Below are 8,679 nucleotides of genomic sequence, written 5' to 3' on the forward strand. Positions count from 1 at the left end.
AAGAACTAATTGAACGTTGTGCTGTCTACAGTGATACTCGTAAACATATAAATCTTCAGATATATTATAAAGCATAAACATCTAATGGTTTAGTTTTTAATCACGGAGGGATATTGTTACATGGCATTTTAGTGTTATAGAAACGAAAATAAAATAAGATGCATCCTGAAATGTTTATTTCATAAGATCGATGTGATGCTGATAGTAACATGGTGTGTTATGAATACAGTAAGTAACTAATACTGTAATATTGCTACATTTGGTCGCCTTCACCATTAAAGTATTGCCCAGTGACAGGTGCTCGCCTAGTTGACGTGTCCTGGCTCTCCCGAGAGGATATATATAACTTGTGCTACCTTGGGCTTTCCTTCACCATTGAAGTATTGCCTAGTGACAGGTGCCCGCCTAGTTGACGTGTCCTGGCTCTCCCGAGAGGATATATAGAACTTGTGCTACCTTGGGTCGTCCTTCACCATTGAAGTATTGCCCAATGACAGGTGCCCGCCTAGTTGACGTGTCCTGGCTCTCCCGAGAGGATATATAGAACTTGTTCATCTTGTTTAACGAAAAATAAGAAGATATCAAGCCTTGCACAGTAGCGTAGCTGTCTTAGGCTCGAAAAAACACGTGTCTACACATAATTTTGTCAAATGTTTTGTTAATTCAAGAAATTGAAGATTAAAGATTATACTATATCCAGGATATATGGTTTATGTCAGTACAAAGTACGAACAATCATAGTTTTAATTCAGTGCAAAACACCTTTCAAGCTTATTTTGATAATTATGGCAATGTCACAACGATGAACAAGTCTTCGGTCCGGAAAATTTGAAATATTAAAAGTTCGGAGACCCAGTCAGAGAATCCCTCTCGCAGTTAAGCTGTCTCGTCTTTCAATCTTTGTCTGCAGAACTAGAACTAAGCTACTTGATAAGCAAGGTAACCCTACCTATACACTTTCGAGTTTTTCGAAAGACGAAATACTAGTTAATCACGCTTCCGTATTACAATCTCCGAATACCTATTAATGAAAAGCATGCAGACCTAACCCGAATGTATTTGATTCCGAAATTTCACAAGAATCCTTATAGGTCTATGTTTTATCGTGGGCTCATCTCGTTGCTCAACCAAGCCATTATGAAAACGTTTGTTACCATTCTCTGTATCATTCCATTAGGGTTACAGTCGTATAGAGACTGTATACTCGGTCAGAGGAATAAATGGAATGTGGATTTTGAAGAATTCAAAACATCTCCTGATTTATCTTGAACATCTTCTCAAAAATGTTTCCTCTATCAAAACTTGTTACTTCCCGACCCTTTACACTACCATTCTTCATACCAAACAAAAGGAATGCATTCGTTCTCATATTACGAGAGCCATGCGGCGAACTACGATATTAATGAATGGTTGTATTGTTTTGGAGCACATTTTGTGAAAAACACAACAATGGTTAAAATATATTACAGAGGATGAAATTGTGAGAATGATTGAGTGTGGTTGACAATTTCTTTAGTTTGGTGGCAAGACTTTCCATCAGTCAGCAGACTGTAGTGTAGGTACTTCTGAAAATGTGCTCCTCCTCTGGTCAGCTTTTTTCATACGAAACTAAATTTATTGTTGCGCAATAACGACAAAAATACAAGACCTCGCCAAGTCCTTCTATTTTAACCTCGAATTTATCGACGATGTGCTGTTTTAGAATAACTAGAAATGTAATGAACTCATCAATCTTAAGTACCCTCCTAAGCATCATATTAAGAAAGCTACGGGCTCTTCCAACTCATTTGCCTTCCTCGACCTCCTCTCATAGCATGATCAAAAGAGATCCCTTAAAACCATGTTGTACGATAAGAAGGACGATTTTGATTTTCCGGTCATGGAATTTCTCTTTCTTGATAGTAATACTGTATATTCAAGAGCTTTATCCAAATATCTTAACTTCATCATGATATCATAGGTTTTGACTGCTGACTGACAAACTTACAGCATATAGACTCATAATTTACATATAACACAGAAATATGCTATTTCTTTGTTTGATATGAATGCCGATGTTTTTGATTATTGTCATTAGAGTGGTTTTGTTGTCACTACCCCAATTTTCATTATGAGGACGTAACATAACTTGGACTTGATCTGGATTTAAATGTCGTGTGTCATTGATGACGCAGAAGACGCTTACCCTTCAGGAACACCTGGTCTTATTCTTCTTATATTTTTTAAGGGCTTCCATGACTTTGTTAATATTTTCCCTACTTATCGATTTTGAGTAAACGCTTGTGCTTTTGTTGACGCTTTTTAATAACCACCCTCCCACTAATAAAAAGTTAATTTTATAGGTTTTTGAATAACAGTTCGTGTTTATTCTACTTTTAAATGATTACATAATATATTGTCAGTAGGAACTAGTTGAAAACTCCTGCTAAATTTCTCATACTTATCAAATATTTTTTTATATAGAATTTAAAACTATTGTCTTTAAACTCAAAAAACTCATTTATCAGCCTCTTGCTCAAGTGCCTACACAAGATGTATACCCTAGCTACGCCCCTGTTGTATGTAACAGCTTAAGTATGTCCTGGAAGGGGATACAACCCAAAACCATCTAATTCGAATGTATATCTATGCGTTATAAATATACAAGCAAGCCGCGAGATGATAACAAACCCTGTCAAACATGTGAAGTGATCCTAACGGAAATACTGAGTGACTTAACAATAATAAAGCTATATAAACAAACATTGTCTGTGTATACTTATGTCAACATGCACACCCTTGACAATGAACTCTATCCAAAAAAACACGCTAGGAAGGGGTTGATAAGGGATAACCATTAGTATTGTGTGTATATTTCCGATCTGCTGTCAAGACATTTACCCTTGTGTGGCCTCAGCTGACGCAGCCTCCTGCCAGAGTTACACGAACAGCGCTCTAGTTGTTGATGTCCAATGATCGGACACGACCCGAGATCTCATTACAGTCATTCGGGAGCATACTTATAGACATTGGCATGGTCAGAGTGAAGGGCAAGTGGCAAGGCTTTTTACCAGTCCTGATAAGCCTTTCAATAAACATAGCTTCATTTGAAAACGAAAAATACAAAGGCCAGAAGATGGACAGTTTGTTCTCACAGCATTGCCTATGTACAGTCTACCGAAACCTCTAACCACCGGACTCAACTATAGCATTGTCAACCATAATCTCACTTCTTTCATCTTGGACCCTGAAAGGTTTTACAACCATACATTTATATCTCCGTTCGCCTGTCAAAAATAAAAACAGAATGAGAAAGCGAACGCGTCCCCACAGTTTGGTGCGAGGTATAGTAATACATTGTATAAAAAGTGGAAAACGTCAAATGTGCTAAAAGACGAAATATTTTTGATGGGAGGGTGCTCAAGCTCGATCAAATAAATTTTTCAGTCCTTAAAAATTTACATCCATTATTTCACCGTTGAGACCATGCATTGTAACATCACGACTGTAACCATGATTAATGGCGTGGTCGAGCAACTAGCAGATCCGGCGACAAAACAATGTTTAGTAGGGTTCTTTCGAATCCAATTCAAACGAGACTTGTCCATATCTTTATCATGATCTGTATTCAGAAAACTAGTAATACAGAAGCCTGGTTACCTAGCCTTTCGTCTTTCGGAAAATGGCAAAATGTTTGGGTAGGATTTCTTTGGGTGTCAAACAAAAAAGCTTGAAAGTATGCACGTTAGTATACTAAGTTTGGCAGACTTTTGGTGTAGGATATTACTCATGTTTATGACCTCTATCCCCTTGTTGGCGACTTTTACAGTCAAACAGGCTTTAACAGTAAAGTTTGTGTCACATCAAGCTTTTGTAAAATCATATTGAAATGATCATAATGCAGAGAAAAGCAGGAATACGGCTTGGTTTGAACACGATGTATGTCGTGTTGTTTCTATGCAATGTCCCCTTGTTCAGTACCGATGGTACACCTTCAGTACGTATGATAGCCTCTATTTGTCCCCCCTCCATGCCCACGTGTATAATAGCCTATATTTGTCCCCCCTCCATGCCCACGTGTATAATAGCCTATATTTGTCCCCCCTCCATGCCCCCGTGTATGATAACCTATATTTGTCCCCCCCTCCATGCCCACGTGTATGGTAGCCTATATTTGTCCCCCCCCCTCCATGCCCACGTGTATCATAACCTATATTTATCCCCCCTCCATGCACACGCGTATGATAACCTATATTTATCCCCCCACCATGCCCACGTGTATGATAACCTATATTTGTTCCCCTCCATGCCCACGTGTATGATACCCTATATTTATCCCCCCTCCATGCCCACGCGTATGATAACCTATATTTATCCCCCTCCATGCCCACGTGGATGATAGCCTCTCTTTGTCCCCCCTTCCTGCCCACGTGTATGATAACCTATATTTGTCCCCCTCCATGCCCCCGTGTATGATAGCCTCTCTTTGTCCTGTATGATAACCTATATTTGTCCCCCTACATACCCACGGGTATGATAACCTATATTTATCCCCCTCCATGCCCCCGTGTATGATAACCTATATTTATCCCCCTCCATGCCCACGTGGATGATAACCTATATTTGTCCCCCTCCATGCCCACGGGAATGATACCCTATATTTATCCCCCCTCCATGCCCACCTGTATGATAACCTATATTTGTCCCCCCCTCCATGCCCACGTGTATGGTAGCCTATATTTGTCCCCCCCTCCATGCCCACGTGTATGGTAGCCTATATTTGTCCCCCCCCCTCCATGCCCACGTGTATCATAACCTATATTTATCCCCCCTCCATCCCCACGTGCATGATAACCTATATTTGTCCCCCCTCTATGCCCACGTGTATGATAACCTATATTTGTTCCCCTCCATGCCCACGTGTATGATACCCTATATTTGCCCCCCTCCATGCCCACGTGTATGATCGCCTCTCTTTGTCCCGCCTTCATTCCCACGTGTATGATAACCTATATTTCCCCCTCCATGCCCACGTGTATGATCGCCTCTCTTTGTCCCGCCTTCATTCCCACGTGTATGATAACCTATATTTCCCCCCCCTCCATGCCCACGTGTATGGTAGCCTATATTTGTCCCCCCCCCTCCATGCCCACGTGTATGATATCCTATATTTAGCCCCCCTCCATGCCCACGTGTATGATATCCTTTATTTATCCCCCCTCCATGCCCAAGTGTATGATATCCTCTATTTATCCCCCCTCCATGCCCACGGGTATGATAACCTATATTTATCCCCCCTCCACGCCCACGTGTATGATAACCTATATTTCCCCCTCCATGCCCACGTGTATGATATCCTATATTTAGCCCCCCTCCATGCCCACGTGTATGATACCCTATATTTACCCCTCCATGCCCACGTGTATGATAACCTCTCTTTGTCCCCCCTCCATGCCCACGCGTATGATAACCTATATTTGTCCCCCTACATACCCACGTGTATGATAACCTATATTTATCCCTCCATGCCCACGTGTATGATAGCCTCTCTTTGTCCCCCCTCCATGCCCACGTGTATGATAACCTATATTTATCCCCCCTCCATGCCCACGTGTATGATAACCTATATTTGTCCCCCTCCATGCCCACGTGTATGATAACCTATATTTATCCCTCCATGCCCACGTGTATGATAACCTATATTTATCCCGCCTCCATGCCCACGTGTATGATAGCCTATATTTATCCCCCCCTCTCAATGCCCACGTACGATTCCCTTTATTTGCCCCGCCGTGATGACACAATTCATTTGCATTGCTGTAAAGCCTCTATTAATGCATACATGTTTTACTTTTCAACGTGATACTAGTAATTTTAACAGATGAAAATAATATTTACGGAGAGCTCTGAAATCACAATCAGAAACGATAGGAAGATATATGCAATATTTGACGTACATGTAACTGAATCTTCAACAGCTTTTTTTATAATATATCACAATGTAAAAAGTACTGAAAAGAAACAGTCATGTTGGGTGTCGCCATTACGAACACTGTAGGCCCGGTCTTTCCGCCCTTGACTTTTATCACGTGCCCTTTGAATTAACATTCCCCAATACATGTACACAAATCGTCCTGTGTTTGCATGCCCATTGTAAAACTTATCTCGTATGAAGAAAACACATTGAGGTAAAGCCAGATGTCAATAAGGCTTGTTCTTTTTATCAATGATAAAATCCGCATTCTGTAGGTTTGTTTTGTATATTTTCCCCGTGTATACACGCCTGGGAGTTTATGTTTTCCCCGTGTATACACGCCTGGGAGTTTATGTTTTCGACGTTTATACACGCCTGGAAGTTTATGTTTTCCCTGTGTATACACGCCCGGGAGTTTATGTTTTCCCCGTGTATACACGCCTGGGAGTTTATGTTTTCCCCGTGTATACACGCCTGGGAGTTTATGTTTTCCCCGGGTATACTCACTTGGGAGTTTATGCTTTCCCCGTGTATACACGCCTGGGAGTTTATGTTTTCGCCGTTTATACACGCCTGGAAGTTTATGTTTTCCCTGTGTATACACGCCCGGGAGTTTATGTTTTCCCGGTGTATACACGCCTGGGAATTTATGTTTTCCCCGTGTATACTCGCCTTGGAGTTTATGTTTTCCCCGTGTATACTCGCCTGGGAGTTTATGTTTTCCCCGTGTATACACGCCTGGGAGTTTATTTTCCCTGTGTATACACGCCTGGGAATTTATGTTTTCCCCGTGTATTCACTCCTGGGAGTTTATGTTTTCGCCGTTTATACATGCCTGGGAGGTTATTTTTTCCCTGTGTATACACGCCTGGGAGTTTATGTTTTCCCCGTGTATACACGCCTGGGAAATTGTGTTGCTGATGTCAAACACCAGGGTTCTAACCACTACGATATACACCCGTTGTTTTACCAGTGCCCTGTTTCTTATTCAAAGTAATAAACATCCTGTATTTACTCCTCTCGACCGATGATGTCTTGATAGGCTATCCCATGAGTTCATCGAAGTACATTTGAAAGTCTTATGCTATATTTTCCATACAACAAGACATACATTATTAATTTAATTCATAAACATGATTTCTGGGATAATTTTATCCTTCAAGAGGCCCAAGGGCGCGTCCAAAAAGTGGTTCCGGTAAAACATTTGCAATAAAAGGGTGTGCCCCACAATTAGTTCCGGTTATACATGTACAGTAATAGGGTGCGCCTCACAACTTTAATCCAGAAATACATATACAGTTAAAAGGTGTGCCCTACAACTAGTTTCGGTAAAACATAGACAGTAATTGGTTCGCCCCATAACTTGTTCCAGTAATTTATATACAGTAATAGGGTCACCCTTCACCTAGTACCGGTGTACATGAACAATAATAGGATGAACCCCATAACTAAATTCAATATACATGTACAATAATAGGGTGCGCTCCACAAAAAAATCCATTGAAACATCAACAATAACACGGTGCGCCCAACAACTCATTCTGGTAAATCACGTACAGTGATAGGATGCGCCCCACAACTATGTAAGGGCGCACATTACAATTACTTCTGGTAAGAGACATAAGGGCTGAAAATAAGTTAGCCCCGGTTAGAAATCTAAGAGCACTTCTTCTAACTAGTTCTGATAAGACGTGGGGGCGCACCTTACAATTACTTCTGGTAAGAGATGTAAGGGCGCACCTTACAATAACTTCTGGTAAGAGATGTAAGGGCGCACCTTACAATTACTTCTGGTAAGAGATGTAAGGGCGCACCTTACAATTACTTCTGGTAAGAGATGTAAGGGCGCACCTTACAATTACTTCTGGTAAGATATGTAAGGGCGCACCTTACAATTACTTCTGGTAAGATATGTAAGGGCGCACCTTACAATTACTTCTGGTAAGATATGTAAGGGTGCACCTCACAACCACTTCCGTTAAGAGATATAAGGGTCCACCTTAAAGTAGTTCCGGTAGGAAATGTAAGGGCGCAGCTTACAACTAGTTCCGGTAAGAGATGTAAGGGAACACCTTACAGTTACTTCCGGTACGAGATATAAAGGCTCAACTTGAATTAGTTCAGGTAAAGTTTGAAATTTGATTTCTAAACTCGAAATGGTAATGTCCCTATATCGTTGAATCATTTCTGGATATATATATCTTGTACTTTTCTCAAAACTCAAAAGCATTTTCCATGGATAAATATTACTCTTGTGGTTGCCACAGAAGTAATTTTCCCGTTTTAGCGGACTGAAATTAAATTATTAAGGTTTGAACCAGAATATAAATTGGTACATATGAATGTCGATGGAGATATACCTATTTTATATATTCCACATTAGTTTACGATCTATCCACGGTAGACTAGCTAATGAAGCCCAATTATGAGATACATTTGTAGGGTAGTGGGGTGGGTGGGTGGTGGTGGTGAATGGATGAGAGCGAGGGAGAGGAGTGGAGGGAGGGGTGGTGAAAGGGATAAGAGCGAGATGGAGTGTTAGAGGGGAGGGGGCATATATATTTATATATGTACGGAAAATACAATATATTGGGGACCTTTTGATATTTGAACATGTTTAGAACCATGTACCAGTCAGTGTTAAGTCTGTCGTGAACTACATGTAGGTGATAAATGATAGTGCTGCAGCAGTAATTTACAGAGGATGAAGATACGGCTTGTGTCTG

Source organism: Mizuhopecten yessoensis, unplaced genomic scaffold (genome assembly GCF_002113885.1).
Source record: "Mizuhopecten yessoensis strain PY_sf001 unplaced genomic scaffold, ASM211388v2 scaffold481, whole genome shotgun sequence".
Taxonomy (NCBI): Eukaryota; Metazoa; Mollusca; class Bivalvia; order Pectinida; family Pectinidae; genus Mizuhopecten; species Mizuhopecten yessoensis.